Source organism: Grammomys surdaster, unplaced genomic scaffold (genome assembly GCF_004785775.1).
Source record: "Grammomys surdaster isolate TR1022 unplaced genomic scaffold, NIH_TR_1.0 66, whole genome shotgun sequence".
Taxonomy (NCBI): Eukaryota; Metazoa; Chordata; class Mammalia; order Rodentia; family Muridae; genus Grammomys; species Grammomys surdaster.
The window spans coordinates 2,154,445-2,176,112 of NW_021604568.1; the positions used below are offsets into that span (position 1 = coordinate 2,154,445).

Here is a 21,668-nt window from a genome sequence, read left to right on the forward strand (position 1 = left end):
ACCTCCTTGACATTTTACCTCGTCCATTACATGATAAAAGGCATTTTCCCACTGATGACCTCATTAACGTAGAAAACAAACAAACAAACAAACAAACAAACAAAAAAAAAAAACAAAAACAAAATACCAAAAGAAATAAAAAAAAAAATAGGCAAGACGGGTACGAGAGGCCATGCTGCTAGAAACTCAGTTCACAAGGGAGAAACAGATGAGGTCCCTCAGAGAAACTGCAGTTCAGAGGAGCTGAGTATAACTCCCCGAGGGAAAAGAGAATCAGGTGTCAGCGCCTGAGCCCAGGTGCCTTTCTGCTGCTCTCCCGGGACCCCCACCCCCACTTCCCACCCCGTGAGTTATCTCCAGAGAAGCTGAGTAACTGAGAGTCTAGACAACTGTCTGCTAGGAGAAAACATAGGTCCTAACAGTCCCTGGGATGAGAGACCACCCATCTCAGGGTTGAGCATTACCAGGCAAACCTGCCAGATCCTTTTCTAGGGAGTAGGGATGAGAGTTGAAGCTGCCCATTGCTCATGCCTGTCTCTCCTGAACTCACACAACCCTCCCTGTCACACGGAAGCCCAGGGGATGTCTCTGCTTCAGGGGCTTTGCACTTTCTGTGCCCTCAGGGGGGATGCCAGTCTAGACAGCCACACGGTTGGCTCCCTCTCCCACCTTCTTCAAGCCCTGCTGACCTTACTCCCTGCATCTGTATCTCTACCCACTCTTCCTCCAAATTCGCCATGCAGCCCACAGCTCTTCCAGTCTGTGTTCTGGTTCATCTTTCCCTGCTCTCTCCGGTTCCACTGGAACATTGACTCCATGAGACTAGAACCTTCTCTTCATGTTGTGCTCAACAGCAGCTGGCACACACAGTAGATGCTCAGTAAATGATTATTGAATGAAATCTCCAAGTCCCGCAGGCTCAAGGGTCCCATGATCCATGCTTTTCCACCACTTTTCCACCTGGAGAAATCGAGGGTATCGAAGATTCTCCCAGGCAGCATGGCCAACCATGATGCCTCTCGCTCCCAAACAGCAGCCTGCCAGGATCTCCAGAGAAACCCGAATACCCCATTCACCAGGGCGTGCCGGCTGGTCTGTATTTCCAGCTGGGTCCATGAGCTGGCTCAGATGACCCAGGGAGGACAGTCAGCTCTTGTACGTCTTTGGGAGAAATATCTTCTTAGTCCTGAAACAGATCCAGCCTAGCCCTCTCCTTTGTCATCAGAAGCTGAAGTCTGGGGGATACTGGTGGCTGGCCAAGAGACTTTTGGAACCCACAGAGTGAAAGGGGAGATAAAGCTCATGGGGGCAGGGGTGGGGGCGGGGGCTGAGTCAGCTTCAGGGGATGGGAGGGTGCGCCTTAGACACCTTGACGAAGTGTGTCTGAGAGCTGAGCATCAAGGGCGCGGTGTTACCTTTAAAGACACGCCAGGGTGGACAGACAGAACACTTGGGTTCTAGCACTGTCAGCAGCTGGCTCTGACCCTGGTGGACGGGTGTGACTTTTAGTGTTAAATACTAGTCTGAAAGCCCCAGGCCCTTAGCTCTTCCATCAGACTGCACCTGTCTTCTTAGACCACTGTGCTCACTGGGTGTTAGCCTCACTAAGAGCACACACTGTCAGTCATTGTCTTGCTCGAGCCCCACACAACCTGAAAAGGAAAAGGTAGGGCGAGTTTCTGAAAAAGAAACTGAGGGTCAGGGAGACCAAGTGAGGTCCGAGGTCACACAATCTGTATGTAGCCACTGGGCTTCTCTCTTCAGGGCAGGAATTCCATGCTCTTTCCATTTGGTCTGTGAGGCCACCATTCAGTCCTGTTCATATTTATTTCTCTGGTAGCTTCCCCAAAGTAGAGGCTCTGAAGAACGTGAGTGGTGGGGGTTACAAGAACCGTACATTTTAACAGCACTTTACAGAGTTTGCAAAGTGCTTTCCGTTCCTCTGCTCCACGGAGGCACTAACTCCGCTGTAGTTAGGGCTGTGGCCTTGGGCTCTAGACTCTGCTGTTCTCTTCTCTGAGGTAGAAAGTGGACTAAACAAGGAGACCATGAGCGTGGCTGTGGGGGTGAGCGTCCGAGCCTGCCCTCTCACAAGCATGGCTGTGGGGGCGAGCATCCTAGCCTGCCCTCTCACAAGCGTGGCTGTGGGGGTGAACGTCCAAGCCTGCCCTCTCACATTCAATGAGAATGATTCCAAGTGGAAGATTTCCACCATACACTTCCACCTTCCAGAATCTGGTGAACAAGGGATCCCCAGGCTGAATTGGATAGCCTGGAAGCTCTGTGGGTCCAGGGGTCTAACTAAGCTTAGGAGATGGGCAAAACCAGTGTCCTTCTCCCAGGATGTGGCAGGGGACTCCCCACATAATGACCAGCATTGAGGCCCTCTTTACTCCCTACCTCTTGGGTAACCCAGATGTTTGCCATGCTCTGGGGCCAGCTCCCAGCAGGAAGGGAACATGGACTCCCCACACATTGGAGGCTAGACCTTTTATCCTGAATCTGGGTGGCTAGGGTGGGCAAAAGCTTCTTGTCCTTAAGAAGTGGTCCCTGATCATCTCTTCTTGGTAGATCATGGGGTATTAGTCTCGGGGTACCGCCTATGGGGATTGTGGGGTGAAGTAGATAGTCTGGGTCAGGGTTGACTGGTTACACAATTAGCATATATCAAGGGGGTTCCCCAAACCTACATGGGACACTGAAGGAGGTCTGACATGGGACAGGGATTAGAGACATGAAGTCTTCTTTGAGGTGGGGTTCTGAACAATCTCAAGGCAAGGCCAAGTCAGGGCAGTGCCCCAGGGGCCAGCCTTCCCTCCATCAGGACACCCTGGGCTGGCCCTATAGCACTAACACCTGCTGTTCCAGGCTCCCCCCCTCCAGGGAACTGTTGTTCAAGCTTGCTTCCTTACCATCCCCTGAAGATGTACTGCCCTTTCCGGCTGCGCCTGTCTTGGTTCAGCTGCAACCACCTGCTCCATGGGGAACATTCTCCCACCCGCCTGGCCCCATCCTGTGTGAAGTCAGCCCCACCCATGTGCCAGACTAGACGTGACCTTCTCTCTTTCGGGTATCCTGCAGTGTCTTGCCTTGGCTAGCTCGTGAGAGGGCAAAGGTGTCTGTACCACATCCCTCCCCTCATTAAGTGCATACTGCTGGAGTCCAAAAGGATGTGCATGTGCAGTGCCTAGAGCACGCTACGGCGGGTGCTCACACACAGAACGCAAGAAGAAGGGCTTAGGGGAGAAGGGGTGGAGGTGTGATGGGAGGGTGAGGGGAGAAAAGTAAAGGAATGAGAGGTGGGGTGAGGATGGAAGGGACGGTATGTGTGGGTGCAGGGGAGAGGGTGGGTGGTGAGAGGTGAGAGGGTGAGGGGTGGAGATGGAAGGTCAGGATAAGAAAGGGTGGGTACGAGGTGGGGGGACCAGGGGGTGAGTGGGGATGAGGTAGTAAGGAAGATCAAGGTGTGTGTGTATGTGTGCGCGAGTGTGCATGTGTATATGCACGTGTGTGTGCATGCACATGTGTGTCTGTGTGAGTGTGCATGTATGTGAATGTGTGTGTGAGTGTATGTATGCATGTGTGTGTCTCTATATGTGTGCATACATGTGTGTATACATGTGTGTTCGTGCATGCATATGTGTGCCGGTGTGACTGTGTATGTGTGTGTGTGTGCATGTCTGTATGTGGGCATGCATGTGTGTATACATGTGTGTTTGCACATGGGTGTATGCATCTGTTGGAGTGTGCATGCATGCATGTGCACGTGTGTGTCTGTGAGTGTGTCTGTGTGTGTCTGTGTGCATGTGTGTGTCTGTATGTGTGCATACATGTGTGTGTGCATGCATGTGCAAGTGTGCAAGTATGTGTGTGTCTGTGTATAGGTAAGAGGGAGGAGGGATGGGGGTAAGGTAGTATGTCTCTCTGTGTGCATGGGAGTGAGGTAGTGAGACCGTGTGTGTGTGTGTGTGTGTGTATGTATAAATGAGAATGCGTTTGTTGGCAAGGGTATGTGTAACATAGAGATGAGGCTGTGAAGGCGTGTGTGCAGAGGTGAGGGTGTGTGTGTGCAGAGGTGAGAGTGTGTGTGCACAGAGGTGAGGGGGTGAGGGCTGGTGTGAGAGGTGAAGCGGGAAGAAATGCACTACAGTTATCCTGGACAGCCTTCAGAGAGCAATTCTCATGTGCACACTCTGTGTCCAGTGCTTCTAGATCCCACTTCATCCTCATGATAAGCCTGGGATGCTAGTCCTGTTAGCAACCCCATTTTACAGATGTGAACACTGGAGTACAGAGGTGAAGCGACTGCCTGGGCAAAACATGGGGTCTTGTGTTTCCTTTCTCTGACACTTGCTGGGGAGCATTGGGTACTTCTAGACGTCCAAGGGGATTTGAAAGCACAGTTAAATGGAGCCAGGAAATCGGGCAGGGCCCCATGTTCTTGACAGATAGCTATGGTGCCTAATATCAAAGAGTGTGCCAGCCATGGTTAGATCAGCACGGCCTTGGCTGCGTCCTGACTGTGGCTGGAGCTGTCACTCAGCTCCTCTAAGTTCTCAGCTTCCTCATCTGTAGCTCAGTGCTGCTCACACCTTGAAGGACCGCCGTGAGGAGTGTGAGAGAGTATGTGACAACACTTGGTAAACTGTGAATAGTTACACAATTGTAAGCTCTCATCATTAAAAAAAATCACAACAAGCCCGAGGCGTGACCTTCCGCTCCCTAGTGATGAAGTAGTTAGTTTCTAAACACGCTACTCCTTCTCATCCCCAAACATCCACCCTGGTTAGGCAGGTGGATTTCTTTATTGATTTCCCTGGTTAAACGCATTTCTCAAAAGAGTTGTCTATCGAAGTGGTCTCTGTTTTCCCATCATGCATTTCCTTTTCCCATCCAACCTTGGCCCAAAAAGTCACTCTGGTTGCTGTCCTTGGTGGCTCTAATGTGGCCAGATTGAGGGAGGCCCTGTCTGTCCTTATCGAGTTTGACCTGTTGAAGTGAGTGGCATTGTGGCCACCCCCAACTACCCTCCACTCTCCTACAGGGCAGCTTCCTCCTCACTGGGCTTCACAACGCCCTGACTTACTTTCTCCGCTCTCTGGCTTCCTCTCCTTTTCCTCTCCTTTTCCCCCATGGTTGGGTCCCTTTTCCCGTTCCTACCTTCTGACTGCCGGCGTCTCCAGGCCTGGCCTTGGTTCCGTTTCTTCTCTCTCCACTTATTAGCTGGTCATATCCATCCCCATGACTGACAACCCCTAAATTTATATCTCTTAGCCCAGGCTCAGACTCATATATCCGACTGCCTACCTGACATCTCCCCTCATGCGCCCCAGATGGAGCATGTCCAAAATGGAACTATCGATTGCTCCATCTCTACCCCCCCACAACAAGCAGGCACCCAGGCACTAAAACCAGGAGCTTGGCATCAGCCTCAGCCCCCCCTCCCCTTCGTCTTCCCATCTAATCTGTCAGCCCTTCTTCTTGTCATATCTACCTCTAAAAATATCTCAGCTTTAGTCTTTTCTTTCCTCCCCGACTGACTGCCACCATCTCTGGGGTACCTCCTTCCTCTGTTTCCTCGTTTGCCCCACTGATCTAATCTCCTTTATGAGTCAGAAGCATCTTTTAAAGTAAGTCAGAAGGTGGCAGCTACCTCCCTGAAACTCTTGGGAGGATGCTGTGGTTTGACTCTGCTGTGTTCCTCACAGGCCCGTGCGCTCAAACACTTGGCCCCCAGCAGGTGGCATTTTCTTAGGGGGCACTGTGAAACCTTTTGGACTGGAGGCGAAGTTGATGGAGATGAGGGTGGGACTTTGAGGATTAATCAGGATCTCTTTCTGGTCTTATTTTCTGCTTCCTGATCCACCAAAATGTGGACAAACCTTAGACATTCTCTTCTGCTCCATAAAGCCACACCCACTCTGCTGTCTCCGCCATGGTGGACTTCATCTCTGATACCATTGGCCAAGACAGGATTTTCCTCCCGTGGGTTGCTTCTGTTAGGCGTTTTGTCAGAGGAAATCTGCTGCAGCGGTTGGTTTCCCAGGGCCTGGTCTGGCCACGCCCACTTTGCAGCTGCCCACTTTGCCGGCTGACTCTCTCTGCCCAGTAGATTTCATTCTACTTCCTCCTGATGCTCCTCACAGCTGGCTCATCTCTCTTAGGGTTCATCTGAAAAGGCAGCTCCCCAGGGAGATCGCCTGTTTCTGTCCCCCATCCCTGCACCCTCTTTCCTACAGTCGCCGGTTCTCTCTGTTGCCTGTTTCTCCCAGTGGGCCACGAGAGTCGCGAGGGTACGGACATGCCTCTTTGCTTCCCGTCCTCCATCTAGTCCACACCAAGTGTTCAACAACTCTCTTCAGAGTGAACAGAAGAGAAGGGGGTGGGTGCCTGTTCATCTCCTTATGGCTGAACAAAAGGCACACTGTGCGCAGTCTCCTGGTTTGCCTTTTATCCTCCAAGTTTGATAACTGCCTAAACGTGTATCAACAGGGCTGTGGCAGAAAGGATGTGGACAGCTGATACCCGGGATGGAGACAGAAGAGCTACTTTGTTGTTGTTGTTGTTGTTGTTGTTAATTGTGACTCATGTGAGGGGAAAAAACAATGACTTAGATAAAAGGATTCAATCACTAAAGTATTTACCATGTGCCTGGTACTAGGCTAAATAATTTACATGTGATATCTCTTTTTATAAAATAGAAAGCTTTTTAGACTTGGAAGCCATATAACGTACCTATTTTGAGAATTAAGAACAGGAAACTTCTTTTAAAAAAGTAAATTATGAAAAAAAAATCTACCTGACATAATAGTCAAGAGAGAAAGAAGCCAGAGCCTGGTGCGGCGGTTCTCACTCTCCATCCCAGCACTCGGGAGTCAGAGGCAGGGGGATCTTTGTTAGTTTGAGGAAAACTTCCTCTACAGAATGAGCTTCAGGACAGCCAGGGATACACAGAGAGACCTTGTCTCAAAGGGGGAAAAAAAAAAACATAGAGGGAGGTGGGAGGGAGAGAGGAGGGGAGAAGGACATCTGCACAGACAGGTTGAACACTAGAGACAGGCCACACAGAGATGGACCTGAGAGTCAGTGAGCCTGTAAGCAGGAGCACATACATAAACACAGATGAAGGGGTGGGACTCAGATCAACAGGGATACATGGAAAGGGGGTGCTGGTCAACCTGTGGACCAGACAGATGGAAAGTATTAGTTAACTGTCAACTTGATTGCACTTAGAGTTTCCATGGAAACAAACTTCTGGGCATGCCTGTGAAGACGTTTCTAGATTGAGTCAACTGAGGAGAGAAGCCCCACTGGTGGTGGTAGTGACACCATTCTGGGGTGAGGTTCTGAACTGAAGGAAAAGGTGCAAACAAGCAGGGCCTTCATCTCTCTCTGCTTCCTGACTTGGAAGCAGCTGCCTAAAGCTGCCACCTTGTGCCTTCTCCATTGTGATGAGCTGCATTTAAACTGTGAGCCGGACAACCTCTTCTGCATGGTGCTTTTGTTAAAGCAGGGATGGTGTTTAACATTTTTCTTTATTATTTTATTTGGCTTTGTGTGTCTGAATGTTTTGCTCGTATGGACACATACCATGTACCTGCCTGGTGCTCAAGTAGGCCAGAAGAGGGCATCAGATCCTGTGGAGCAGGATGCAGATGGTTGTGAGCCACCATGTGGGTGCTGGCAACTGAACCTGGGTCCTCTCCAAGAGCAGCAAGTTCACTGAGCTGTTTCTGCAGGCTCTCAAAGCAATGATGAAAGTAACTAACGTGGCATGTTACCAGGAGGCTGAGACATTGCCACAGGGAAACAGTCCCGTCTGGTGGCTACAATTCCTGTAGCCATGTTTTAAAGATATGTTATGTTTTCATAACTATGGACATAAAAGACATATTTTATTCTTGGTCACATTAATAAATACCCTCAGCTATAAGTTAAAAGAGGCGAGTTTCTGGTAAAAAGTGATTAGCTAGCCATTAGATAAAATTAATTGAAAGACAAACTTATATTTGGTCTAAATCAATAATAAGCCAAAGAACAATATGTAGCCTCCTGCCTGCTTTTGTAAATAAAGTTTTATTGGAACACAAGTATGAAAATTCATATATCATGTATAGCCACTTTTGGCAAAAGACAGGATTGAGTAGTTCCAATAGGGACTGTATGGCCTAAAAGCTAAAAATACCATCTGGCTCTTGGCAGATAGAAACTGTCAACCCTTGTCAAAAAAGGTTGTTAGCCATATATATTATCACATTTCACATATATACTATCTCAAATATATGATAACATATATGTATTATATAACACATATGGTGACATGTGATATATAGTACACACAAGATTTATACACACACACACATATATATATACACACACACACACACACACACACACATATATGATAATATACTTTGAGTCTGGGATGGCTTTGTGATTTGCCTGGATAGTCAAAACATGGTAACAATGATGATGGGCCAGGTCCACTCTCAGCCTTTCAGAGGCCCAGTGGTCTCTGTCTGTCTCTGGGGAAAGCTGGTTACTATGTAAGAAAAATCTGATGTTCGTGAGACAATCAGGAACTGCAGAAGTCAAGTCAGCCCTATGGACAAGCAGTGAAGCACCAGGCAGGTAAGCAAAGACCTCTCTGGCCCTCAGCCTAGCCTGTTGACACTGGAAGCAGCAGCAGCAAGGTACCCAGGCATTATGTAGAACAGAAGAACTACCCAGCAGGTTCTAGACCAAATTCTTGATGCACAGAATGGGAGGAATAATAAATCATCTTTAAGCCACTAAGTTTTTGGAAAGAAATCAGATAACGATGAGCTATCACCTCAGACCTGAGGGGAAGAAAAATGTATCCCTGGAAAGTAGGAAAAAAGGATTATCCATAAATCAGTAGAGTTCTCTAGGCGAGCCATTTGAATTCACAACCAGCATGTCTGTCCAGCGGAAGTGTGGACACAGTTGGCTTGTACCTGGATCTCAGAACATCTGACTGCATTCCCAGAGCCTGCAGAGAAAAGCTAACAATGAACAAGAAGCCAGGTGTGGAGGAGCATGCCTACAATCCTAGTATTTGGGAAACTGAGGCAGGAGGAACACAAGCTGGAAACAAATAAATAAAAAACAAGAAAACCAGAATGCCTCCTGCTGTTCCCCCACAGGGACTTCAGATATCACCAGTTTTGAGTCCTTGTTTTCTTTTCTATCGTATCACAGCTTGGATGTGAAAGATCTCTCATCAGCTCATATGTTTGAGGACTTCATCCTGGGTTCATGGTGCTGTTTTGGGAGGTCAAGAAGGGTGACTAAGCTAGAAGCGACTTTCTGGGGACAGGCCTTGAAGGCTGTGTCTGTTTCTCATTCTGGCTCAAGCTTTCTGAGTCATGTTCTGCTACTATCTATACGAGCTGTGCCTCCAACTCCCATTGCCATGGCCCAAGCTTTTCCAGGCACCGCATCGGTCCAACCGTGCTGGACCACACCCTCTGAAACTGAGCAAAAAGCACCCTCTGAAGCTGGTTCTGTCAGGCATTTGGCCACAGCGGTGAGAAAAGTAACTAGTACACAGCTGTAGCTAAATGTTTGCCATGTTAAATCCCGAACCTTTGAGCACAGATTATCTATTTGGAAATGTACATAATGATCTTTCTTCCTTTTCTCACGTTTAATTCGTTGAAAGCCATTGAAGTTAAATAGGACCCGAAAACATATGGAAAGACATTCAGACAGGAGAGTCCCATGTTGCATTCTGGAATAGGATCTGTCTAGATACAAAGGACTCACTGTGAAAGAGTAGGGGTTTGGGAACGGGAGGTTCCTGGGTGGGATGAAGGGTTGAAAAGAAAATCCAGAAAAAAAAATGCAAGGTAGATTTGATCTTGATGTAAAATCAGGCCAGAGTGAAGAAGACCTCACAAAGACAACGCTCTACTGAAAACAGTAACTAAGATGAAGGGAAAAAAGTCCCACTTCTGTCCTGAGGGGTGGATGGTTTTCCAAGAAAGGGATGTTTGGAACTGAAAGGTAAGGATAGTCTGCAGCCACAAGTGTCTGTGTTCTGTAAAAAACTCCACATGGAGTGATTGATGAACGACTCATTCCCAAAAAAGCTCTGTGCGCAGCATGTGCTTAGTATCCTTGGAATTTCCTGCAGTTTGATGTGCACAGAAGCGCCTGGAAGGCAGAGACCCTCACTGGCGGTTTTGTCCCCTACTGTTCCTAGGACAACGTCAGGACTGAGCAGGTGCCTGCTCCTTTTTGCTGATGTTGATGAGATGGTGGAGATGAACAAGACAATGACTATTCCTCAATGTATTTCCAGGAAAAGAGGGAGACAGGGAGGCAGACACTGCAGAAACTGTCAAAGCAGGGATCCTGGGGCCAGATGGAGGCTGTTAGTCAAGGTTCTTTGACTGTGTGTGACAAACACTTAAGCTGAACTAGCTGAAGAATTTCTTGGCACAGATTCCAAACTGCAGGAACCACGAGGGTGTAGCTAGACCTGTGGGTGACCTGTGGGAGAGTGGCGTGAGGGCTCACAGCTGGGGACTGTGGGGCTTTGACTTCTTTCCCTCTTCCCTGTCTCTCTGTTGGCTTCACTCTCTCACACCGTCCTTCTGTTCAAAGGGTTGAACGGTGACAGCGTCCCAGCCTCATACATGAGCTGTACACAAAGAGCTACGCAAAGAGATTTAAACCAAGACCCGTTTCCAGAGCATAGTGAGACACACTGAATAGAAGGCACTGCCTTCTCTTTTCTTTCTTTGTTTCTCTGGGGGTGGGGGCAGGATTTTTCTTGTTAGTTTATTTAGTATCAGTGTATGCATGTGATGTGTGAGCAGAGTGTGCACATGTCATGATGTGGGGGTAGAGTCACAGCACAAGTTTTTGGAAGTTAGCTCTTTCCTCCCATCTTGCTTGTTTCTGCCATGTTGTGTATGCCAGAATAACTTGCCCGCAAAGCTTCCAGGTAATCCTCCTGTCTCTGCCTTCCATCTTGCTACAGGCATGCTGGGATTAACAGATGCAGGCCACTGTTGGACAAACGTCAGAGAAGATCTATGATTGGTTCAGCTGGTTTTGTATGGCAATGTCAGAGCCAGGAGATGGCAGCCTGTGATTGACAACTTTCAAATAGGAGCTGTGTGTCATTAAGAAGAGAAGTGTCTGGAAGGATGAAGGATGTGTCTCTAGGTGACAGTGACTCATTGAGTCTGCTTTGGAAACATGCTCCTCAAGGCCTACTGATGGAAGGCAGAGCTTCGCTGGCTCCATGAAGTCCCTGTGGCCTCAGAGACATCTGGACATCCTTCCACTCTCCTCCAGACACCCGAGGAGGAGGTCAACACTGCGTGTGGAGCGCCTGTGTGTCTCACTATGTTCCGGAAATGGGTCTTGTTTTAGATCTCTTTGCATGATTCTCACACGTGTGTCCAGAGGGCAAGTCTGGGCTGTAGCAGCCATGACTCCAGCATGTAGATCCACTGGCTTAGGATTTAGGGAGACCATTAACTGCTTTGTCATAAAACACTTTAGATACCTATTCAAACTTTATGGCATGCTATAACTACCCAAGATCTGCCACTTAAAACTGCTGGCCTCTCTTTCTCAGTTGAAGAGGTATGACAATCTAGGTTCCAGTGGTGGGGCACATGGCCCAAAGATGTTTGCTTCTTCTTTAAGAGCAAATGATAAGTTAATTATTGACTGCATGTCACCCCACCCTAGGATCCTTCATAAAGCTGGGACCATGCCAGGTACCATGATGGATACTTATGACCTTTGGTGTAAATCTCTGCCCAGGGTCTCAGCCTTGTGTGGCTTAAATAAGTGGCCAGAATCCCAAGTGTTCAGGAGACAGAAAGGTCACTTACATTGGAAGAAAAGACTTCATAAAAATGCATTTGTTCTAGAATGTGAAGCATGTGTAGGCTTTTAATAAGATTATGTATAAACAAACATTTGTAGAAGAAGTAGTACAGGCTAAGGAGCATCTGAGAGCAGAACACTTGTTTAGGGATTGGGTAGGTTGGCTGGACAGTACAGCGATGTGTGTGAGATTGTAGCAGAAATAACAGATGGTAACATGGATAGTGACCATCCATAGAAGCCACCCTGGCGGTCCCTGCAGCATCACACAGAGGCTTCAGACTGTCCTGTGTAGGAAATGGAGGGGAGCACCAATGGATTGTAAGCAGAATATACCATCATAGCAAAGCTGCATTGAACAACATTGTCTGTTGACTATAGGCATGAAGAATTGACCAAAGGACAGAACTAAAACAGTGCAAGCCAACCATGGTGGATTAAACCTGTAATAGCAGCACTTGGGAGGTTGAGGCAAAGGGATGAGCATAAATTTGGGGAAAACTTGGGGCTACGTGTTGAGTTCCAGGCAAGCCTTAACACTACAAGCCCACGTGATTCCACACAATCCTTCCTAAGGGCTCTTTTGAGCTAACCTCGGTGGATTTCGGTTCCTCATAAGTAAATGATGTCTAAGACAGAATACTGGGGAAAAGAAAACAGGAAAACAAGATTTCAAGCAAGAGAGGCAGCTACTAGTCCCAAATGCTTCAGGACCAAAGTGCTGAGGATTGGACACAGCAAATGTGTGTGGGGAAGTGGACCTTGCCAGGAAACTTGGTAAGCTGGAGTGGGTTCAGAGACCCCAGTACCTGGGTACCCATTTGATGACAGTAGGTATTTCCCTGCTCCCTACCAAGATTTGTGGCCTGGAACACATGACTATACTCCCCATATAGAAAGGTGACCAATGGTCACGTAGATCAGAACAGAGTTCTAATGAGGTCTCTTAGAGGCCCTGGGGTTTAGCTAATAAGCTTCCCTTCCTAGATATTCCTTCCTGCAAAAGGTATTTAATTTCTGACACACCCCGAGGAAGTGGTATGCACCCATTGTCAACGATGAACAGTCAAAGACTCCTGCGATTTCCAGGGGCATCTGGATGTTAGGAGTGGGGGACCCCTGACCCCATGCTCATCTTCCTCAGCTCACAGGCCCCGTTTGCTCCCGAGTCCATGTGGTTTCCAGCAACAACTGGATGTCGGGAGCCTGGGAATCCCAGCTTCGGCCTCAGTCTGTACAGTTTCTCACTCGGGCTGAGGCTCATATCTTAGGCTGAGTTTTCCCAGCACCTGAGCAATGTATGGAGCTTCCTGCAATCCCAGCACCCAATGGTGGTGTAGGGTAAATGTAGTCTAGTGTTCTGCGTTTCATTCCTCCCCCCACCCCCCACCCCCACCCCACCCCACCCCTGTGGAGTTCCCACACCTCTGTGGCGAGGTGTAACTCAGAACCACAAATATGTTTGGGAATTTGGAAGCCACTGACAACCTTTAAGATGACTTTTTCTTACAGAGGACAGAGGCTTGGAGCTGCAGTGTAGACAACTCATTGAAGATAACGGGGCTCAAAAAGGCCTAGGACATCATGGCCAGGGGACACAGGTTGATTAAGAGTCTCAATATGCTCAAGCTTTGGGCATGTGTATGGCAGTGGATCGCCAGGATGTCTGGGCCAGGTGAAGAGGAGGCAGAGGAAACAGATGTCAAGTACAGCTCATTTGCTAAGTCTGAAATCGCAAGAAAGGGAGCAAAGATGGATGGATTATGAGACAGGGTGAGAGCCTTGAATAAGTGGTACTTGGAGACTGGTTTTCTCTTTGGCCATTGGGTGAAATTTTTCTTTGAGAGAAGGGAGTGGCAGCTAACTTGAGTAAGAAAGATCTGGAACTGTGATTAAGATGTGGCCTCAGAGAGCAACACTGTGTCACTGGAGGAATGGTGAACTACAGGCCACAGGTATAGGCTTCAGTCCCACAAAGAAGACTGACTATTCTGGAGAGGGGGCATCCATGTAGGGAGGCCACAGCGAGGTGGACTTTTTACATGTGCCACCAAGTGTCAGGGAGAGCACTGGACCAGTAGACAGAACACACAGGCTGAGAGGATCAAGGTCTCAGGACGGGAGGGAGACTATCTGACACAGCTCCCCAGCTATGTGGGGCCTCTTCCCAACCTCCAGTTGTCCAGCCTCCGTTCCTCTCATGTGAGGTGAGTATGCTTACACCTGCTAAAGTGCAGAGGATGAAGATCTATCTTGTATCTTCATGATGGTTAAAATAGTGTGTGGCCCAGAGCACACGCTCAGTGGACACTGGTTAGCAAGACTGTCTTCTGGCTGACACATAATGGTAACTCAATAAATATTTTTGAAAAGCTGAATTATTATTATTACCAGGGTAGCCTTGAGCACAGGAGACTGAGCTCCACAGAGTTCTGGACCATATTTTATTCTCCTAACTACAAATACAGGCTTGATAAAGAACCTGATTATATCCACTAGGATACATTTTCCTCATCTATGAAGTGGGGTTAATAATATTTGCTCTGCCTTGAGGCCAAATGATATAATGCATGTAAACAGAGACACAGCTATTGTTTTACACACACACACACACACATACACACACACACGCAGTCTATAAATACATACATACACAAAAGCACACACCCCATATACACACACAAACTCAACACACACTATCTATATATACATACATACAAACACACACACTATATATATATACACACACATACATACACATACATACAAACACAATACACACACACACTATCTCTATATACATACATACACACACTATATACACACTATATATATACACACACATACATTAAAAACACAACACATATATACATTACCTATATATATACATATACATAAGCACACACTATATGTATATATGTATGTGTATATATATACATACATGCAAACACAACACACACACTATACACATACATACATACAAACAAAACACACACATACTATACAAACATATACAAACATACACAAACATAAGTACACACACACTATATATATACATATATATGTATACACAAACACCACACACACACGCTCACACACACACACATACACACACATGCTCACACACACAAACACCACACACATGCTCACACACACAAACACCACACACGCGCGCATACACACACACACACACACACAATTTGCAGCAGAGGTAGCTGCTTGGGCTCTCCAAAGAGCTCTCTCTCTTCTCCTAAGCTCAACAGGCGCTGACAGACAGGCTCTTGGAGCTCCAAGAATGGCCTGGTTAAGAGACAAGCTAGGCATTGTTGAGGCCTGGTCAGCAGCAGCTGAGGTTTTCTCCACTAGGTTAGAATCTGGGGCTGGGCATGGACTGAAGATGGATGGGGGCTGCTGTAAGCCAGCCTGGTCTGATGTCTGCACTGGACGAGCACAGAGACACGGGGTGCTGGACATGCAGCACAGGTCCTCCTAAGGGCCAGTGAGTAGACAGGTTTTGAAGAAGGGTAGGGCTGTCATGCAAAGAGAAAGATCAGGGGTGCTTCTGTTGATCATAGCTCAGCAGGGAATGGCTGGGAATGGCATTGGCCATCTTCATATCAAGAAAAACCCACCCTTCTGGCTTGGGGCTCTGTCAAGTCAAGGTCCTGGACCATACAAGAGCTTGATGAAAGTCCCCATGATGACCTGCTTCGGTTTATAATACAAAACCAATATTCAAGTCCCCAATACCTGTCAAGCCACATGGGCCACACTGTGTTGGACCCCCTCTTCCTTCACTTGGGGAAACCTCTACAAGCTCTGTCCATACTCTTGCACATCTGTCTGCTCGCTTTCCCTGGCTACCCCATCTCAACAGGGAAATCAAGTTCCTCCTAGTGCTCCCTCTCGCGCTGCAGCTAATGGGGTCCGCCTGGCTGCGTCTTCAGAAATAATGGCTGGAGGAGGCAGCAAAAGTCTTCTAGTTGCTATGGAGTGCTAACTGATGAATTCAGCTCTTCATTTTGATTGGGAGGAAATAGTTCTAGAAGAGACGCTTGCTTTAAAAAAAATATAGAGCTGCCAACACGAAATGTGTTCATTCCGAGGGGTCTTTGTTGCCAAGCTGGCTTCAATTCCCTTAGCCATGCATTAACACTAATCAGAATCTGGCTGTTGGAGCAAATGTGCATTAAAGTTTAGGGAGAGGAAATGTTGTGTGTTAAGTATTAGTGAGAAAGTACCAAATTGGACCCAGACATTTATTTCTTTAAAGTGCTTGCTACATAAAAATTACCTACCTGACTGGCAGTTAAGATAAACAGCTATGCTAATTACAAATGAAAGGTACAAGACTATAATCTAAGATATTAGGTCAACAGGCATTTTATGATTTGAATCTTCCATTCAGAATAAAAGCCTCACTAGGGCTGGCTGTTCTCCTAACTGCACAAAGCAGATATGTACTACTTAAAGTCTAGATGTGGGGGCTGAAGGTATCACTTAGGAGCATGTTAAAAATGTAATGGGGGAGGCAGTCCAGATCTTTAACTGAGAGTCTATATTTTAGCAGGGGCATTCATGTGCACATCAAATTTGCAGAAGATGGGCTGAGGGGAGCGCTCAGTTGGTAAAGGGTTTGCAGTACGACGTGTGTACCTGAGTTCAATACCCAGAACACTTGTAAGAAGGCTGGGTCCGGGGCACACTTGTAATCATAGTCAGGGAAGTGGAGACAGGCAAATTGTTGGGGCTTGCTGGACAGCCAGCCCAGCATAACGGGTGAGATCCAAGTCTCAATGAGAAAGAAAGATCTATATCTATATCTATATCTATATCTATATCTATATCTATATCTATATCTATATCTATATCTATATCTATATCTATCTATCTATCTATCTATATATATATATATATATATATATATATATAGAGAGAGAGAGAGAGAGAGAGAATGTTTCCATCTCAAAGAAACAAGGTGTGTAGTAACACTCGAGGTTGAGCTCTGGTTACCCCATGTACACACACACATGCACACACATCCATGAGAATATGCACTTACACATATTAAAGCACACAAATTAAAAAGATGAAGAAAAAAAAAAACCTCAGGAGGGCTGCTCTGGATCAGACCTAAAGAGCAGACCACAGATGCTTACATTTGAAATTCCCAGGAACTAGTGAGAAACACAGATCCCAGATTGAGTGCCGCCCCAGCAACCGAATCTGTTTGGAGCCCATGCTCTAAACATCCTCCAGGTGGTTTTCCCGTTCACCAAGATGTGCGGCCTATTCCAGTCTTTCCCACCTCCTTTAAGTCAACTAACACGCGGGGTTCCGAGACCCGCACAGAAGGACCCGGAAGGAGCTCGTCTCTGCCCTTTAGGCATTTATAGCAACAACACTGCAGTGGAGCACGCTCAAAACAAGCGGTGTGGTGTGAATACCCAGAAGGCTATTATTGATTAATTCACAATTCACAATGCATTTAAGTTTCCCTCCCACACTCGTGAATTCATGTCCTCCCCAAGGGTAGAGAACAACAAACGCATTGCCTTCATCCTTCCCAGTCCTGGAGATGAGAAAAATTCCCACTTGGAGCTACCATTTGTTCTTTTGAGTCGCTGGATGGAGCCCAGGCTGGGATCGGTCACCCTGGTGTCCTGCTCTTAGCAGACAGGAGCACCGTGACTTACTTCAGGAGCCTTTTCCTCTTTGTACCCACAACCCTTTCAAGGACCATGTGGACCTGCACTTTGGAACTATACCCACATCCAGTTGCTGTGGTTCAGTAAGGGTCAGATCAAGCCTGGGCATCTGCGAGCGCTCTGTCCTTTGGGATGGCAGGAGCATTCTTCTCCTTGTGATGTATGCATTTAGTTCCTTTAGAAAGAAAAAGATTTGGACCGTAGCCCTCTCTCAGAGATAAGAGAAACCAGCCAGCATCGTTTGAAATTCCGTGTGTGACAAGCAGAGACGGGACGGCATAGAACACAGTCTGCCTGGACGTCTCTGATGATTTGTAACCTCAATAAACTGCCAGAAGGCTCTCGATAGTGGTCCTTCAGTGGGACAGCGTCTACTGTGGGATACTTAGCCCCAGCCCTGAGGTTCACAACATAGAGTGAGAGGGGCACAGGACATAGCCTTCCATCCTCGCCACCCCCAGCCCCAGACAGACACTTGCATACCATTTTGATTCCACACACTTAGTCTTCTCAGCAAGAAGTAGAACGTCATTTACCTCCCCACCTTAAATGTCACACTAAGCCTGAGGCTAGTCATGTGCCCAAGTCACAGAGCTAGAAAGTGGCAGGCTCACGCCTGGATTTCGGCTCCTCCAGCTCCTGATTCTTACTCTTCTTCCCTCAGTCATTATGTCTCCTTCTCTTCCTGCTCCTTAGCTAACACTTTAACTAGATCAGGGATTCCTTTTGGCAGAGCTTTCCCCTCGTTCCACGAGTGGGTGCAGAAGGAGCACGTGACACCTTCTTAGCAGGTGTGGTGTCTGGCTCCCACCTACCCCCCCCCCCCCCAAATATCCACAAAAGCTGAGTTATGGCTTTTTTATGTTGTGCCTCTGGCAAATTCTCTGGAGGTGTAGCTGAAAAATCAGAGCCAGATGGCTGTCGTGGGAAAGTCCCCACAGCTCCAAGGCCGTGCAGGCGCCTGGGGAGGGACATCTCCACAGCTGAGGGGCACCGTGCTGGTCCTTAGTCCTCCAGAGCTCCTGGTTGTACTGCAACAGCACAGACCTAACTTGGTACTCTTTCCTCTCTCCAAAAATGCTGCTAGGGAAGTGAGTCTCAGGGAGAGGACCTGTAGCAGGCGCGGTGTTCTAGGAGGCATTACTGCTCCTCTGGAGATTCCCCCACAGGCCTGGACGGAGATGGTGATAAAGCAGTATGTGACAGCACAAATAAGGCTCCTGTCCGCACGATCATTAGACTCAACAGATAAATGCGGCCCTGTTGTCAGAAATGACAATCTGGGTGTTACAAATAACTGACTTGCCACTGTGACTGCAGGAGCTGAGACTGGGAAGAACGCGGAAGACCTGAGTGGTGACCTAGCTTCTGCTCCGAGTGTCGCCAGAGAGAAGAGCAGGTCCCTGTCTGACCTTGCTCACCATGGGAAGGTATGAGGAGGGCACCCTTGATGTAGTATTTCAAGAGCACTGGGACATGCCCTACTTCTTGCTCTTCATGCTGAGCAGGTGTCATACAGAGGGCTGAGCCACACAGGAGCAGGAACGTGGATTAACCTGCTGGCTGCTATAACCAAAAACCATAGTGGTTCGACACAGTAATGCTTCCTCCCACAGCTCTGGCTACTGGAAGTCTGAAAGGAAAGGGCTGGCCTCGTGGCATTCTCGGCCAAGGTTTTGCATGCTGTCAGTGCCCGCCCCTAACACCATATTGGTGAGTGTAGTGTTGCTTGGTTTATGGAAACATCACTTGAAGATAAACTCTTCCTAAGGTCATGAGTGCTGTCACATTTTTGCAACATACGGTAAAGTGCCTGGGTTGCATGGACCAGGAAGTAGACGTAGATTTGGGGGGTTACCAGCCACCATGCTCTGGACTAACACTCCTCTTCCCAGAATGAATCAGCCTGGCTCATAAGAGCAGCAGCTGGGTAGGAGATGCTGCTTGGGTACATTAGGTCTTCCTGGCACTTGGTGAGCCAGTCATTTCCCCCTCCACAAGGAGAAACAATCCCCAAGGTCCACACTCTTCTCAAGAGCCCTGTTCTGTGTTCTGTGCACCCCCAAGGCTCCCAGAAGCTCTTCCAGACCTGAGGGCCCAAGGAAGATGAGAAGTACTCGAGACCCTGGACCAGCTTCCATCACAGACGCTCTACCCTCCTGATTTGTCTGTGAGATTTTTTTTATTCCAAACAGTTTTAGTAAGAAAATAAAAGTCTGTAGAGCCCAGCTCTCCACACCCCACTATCCAGGGTTCTTTGAGCCCCGTTTCTGCAGGCAGAATAGTGAGCGTGGATCTCCTCACTAATTTTTCCCCACTCTGTGTCCTTGAGCAAGCTATCTGGTGTCTCTGGGTATCCTGCTTCTCAACTGTGTGATGATAATCACCATCTCAAAGGGCTCTTGGGGAAGAGACTGAGACAATGCACCTATGATGCTTAAAACACACTCAGCAAAGGATGGATCCCCTTTCTCCCACCATCTCCACTGACTGTGTGCATGCTTCCACTGCTCAGCTCCCCTGATACTCAGTCTGGGACTTCTGGGAAGTGAAAACGTTCATCCAGAACAGGTGGGCCCAGATGTTTCCCTCGCTACAGCCTCCATCAGAGTCGGCTGGCAGCCCTGGGCAACAGCGTGAAACGTCACTGTCCCTATCTCACAGAGGAGGGGACTGCCATCTACACAGTACCCAGAAGGCCCCCACTATATGATGGGGGTGTGCTGATGCATCCAAGATGGGGCCAAGGCCCTCAACAGGATCCCCCAAAAGGCTGTGATGACCGACTTATAAGTCATGACCTCATGAGGAGACATGAGACTCTGGAGGTCTTCGATAACTGCAAATGTTTATTCGCTCACATCTGTGGGCTTCTAGTGACCTTGTAGTAGGCCACTGAAATCTCAGTGGCCAAGCACAACTCACCAGGAGGGGCCACACAAGTGGCAAAGGGCAGTGAGCATGCTTCCTGTGAAGGTCCCCCAATTACCCTTCCTTCCAGATTAGATTCAACCCGTGAGCTCCGGGAGGCAGGGTTGACTGACACCAAACCTTCCGCTCTACTCCCAAACAGCTGCTTGGAGCACAGACTCTGATTGAGTTTTAGAATGCATCATAATGACAGCTTAGCATGTATTGACTGCTTACTGCCTGCCAGGCACTGGGCTAAGAACTTCATATGCATGTTCTCACATTCCCCCAAATGAACCCATTATCCCTTTTTACAGATGAGGTATAGGAGCTCAAGTGACTTCCAGAGGGTCATTTAGCTACAAAGTGACAGTGCATGGCTTAGGCTGGGATTTGCATTTCCCTGGAGGCTCTGCACCCATCCCTGCATAGCCCCTCTCTAGTGTTCCTGGGAACGGATTGTGACTGCCCGAGCTTGGCATCTTTTTTTTTTTCCTTGAAAGGATTTTATCCTCACCATTAAGTGGAAATGTCCTAAATGGCAAAATTGGTAATTAAACAAAACAAAACAATAAACCCACCATCACCACCACCAAAGCACAAGGGACCCTCTGGGTCTGATCCCCTGTTTAGGCTCCTTAAAAGGACAAAGCCAATAGGAGCTCAGCTATTTCCCTCAGGCACAGTGGCATGCCAGGGTGATGGAAATGGGCTCAGATGGAGGCGTCCCACAGGAAGAATTCCCTGGAAGAGCATCCAGAAGCAGGGCTCTCACCGAGAGGGGAGAGGATCTCTTCGGGAGACCAAAAAAAGTCATGTTTGTTCATCTGTTTGTTTGATCCTTTCTTTTTGAGACAGGGTCTCTTTATGTAGCCTTGGCTTTCCTGGAACTCACTCTGTAGACCAGCCTAGCCTCGAACTCACAGAGATCCATCCACTTGCCTCTGCCTTCCGAATGCTAGGATTAAATGCATATATCACCATGCTGGGCCCCAAAAGGCAATGTTCCAAAAAAGCCAAGAATGTATGAGGTATCCGTGTGTGTGTGTGTGTGTGTGTGTGTGTGTGTGTGTATGTGTGTTTGTGAGTATAGTCTTCTTAGAGGCAGGAGAGAGGTAAGAGGGAGCTGTAGAAAGGGGTGGGGAAAAAGACCACATAAAATGGATTGAGACTCCT

The 21,668-nt window shown here is 47.9% G+C and overlaps 1 protein-coding gene across 3 annotated transcripts in view; it reads right to left on the bottom strand.

The window, feature by feature from the left end:
• The window catches only part of Crtac1 (cartilage acidic protein 1), a 143,112-nt gene that overhangs the window by 50,515 nt on the left and 70,929 nt on the right, over window positions 1–21,668 (bottom strand). The window lies entirely within an intron of this gene.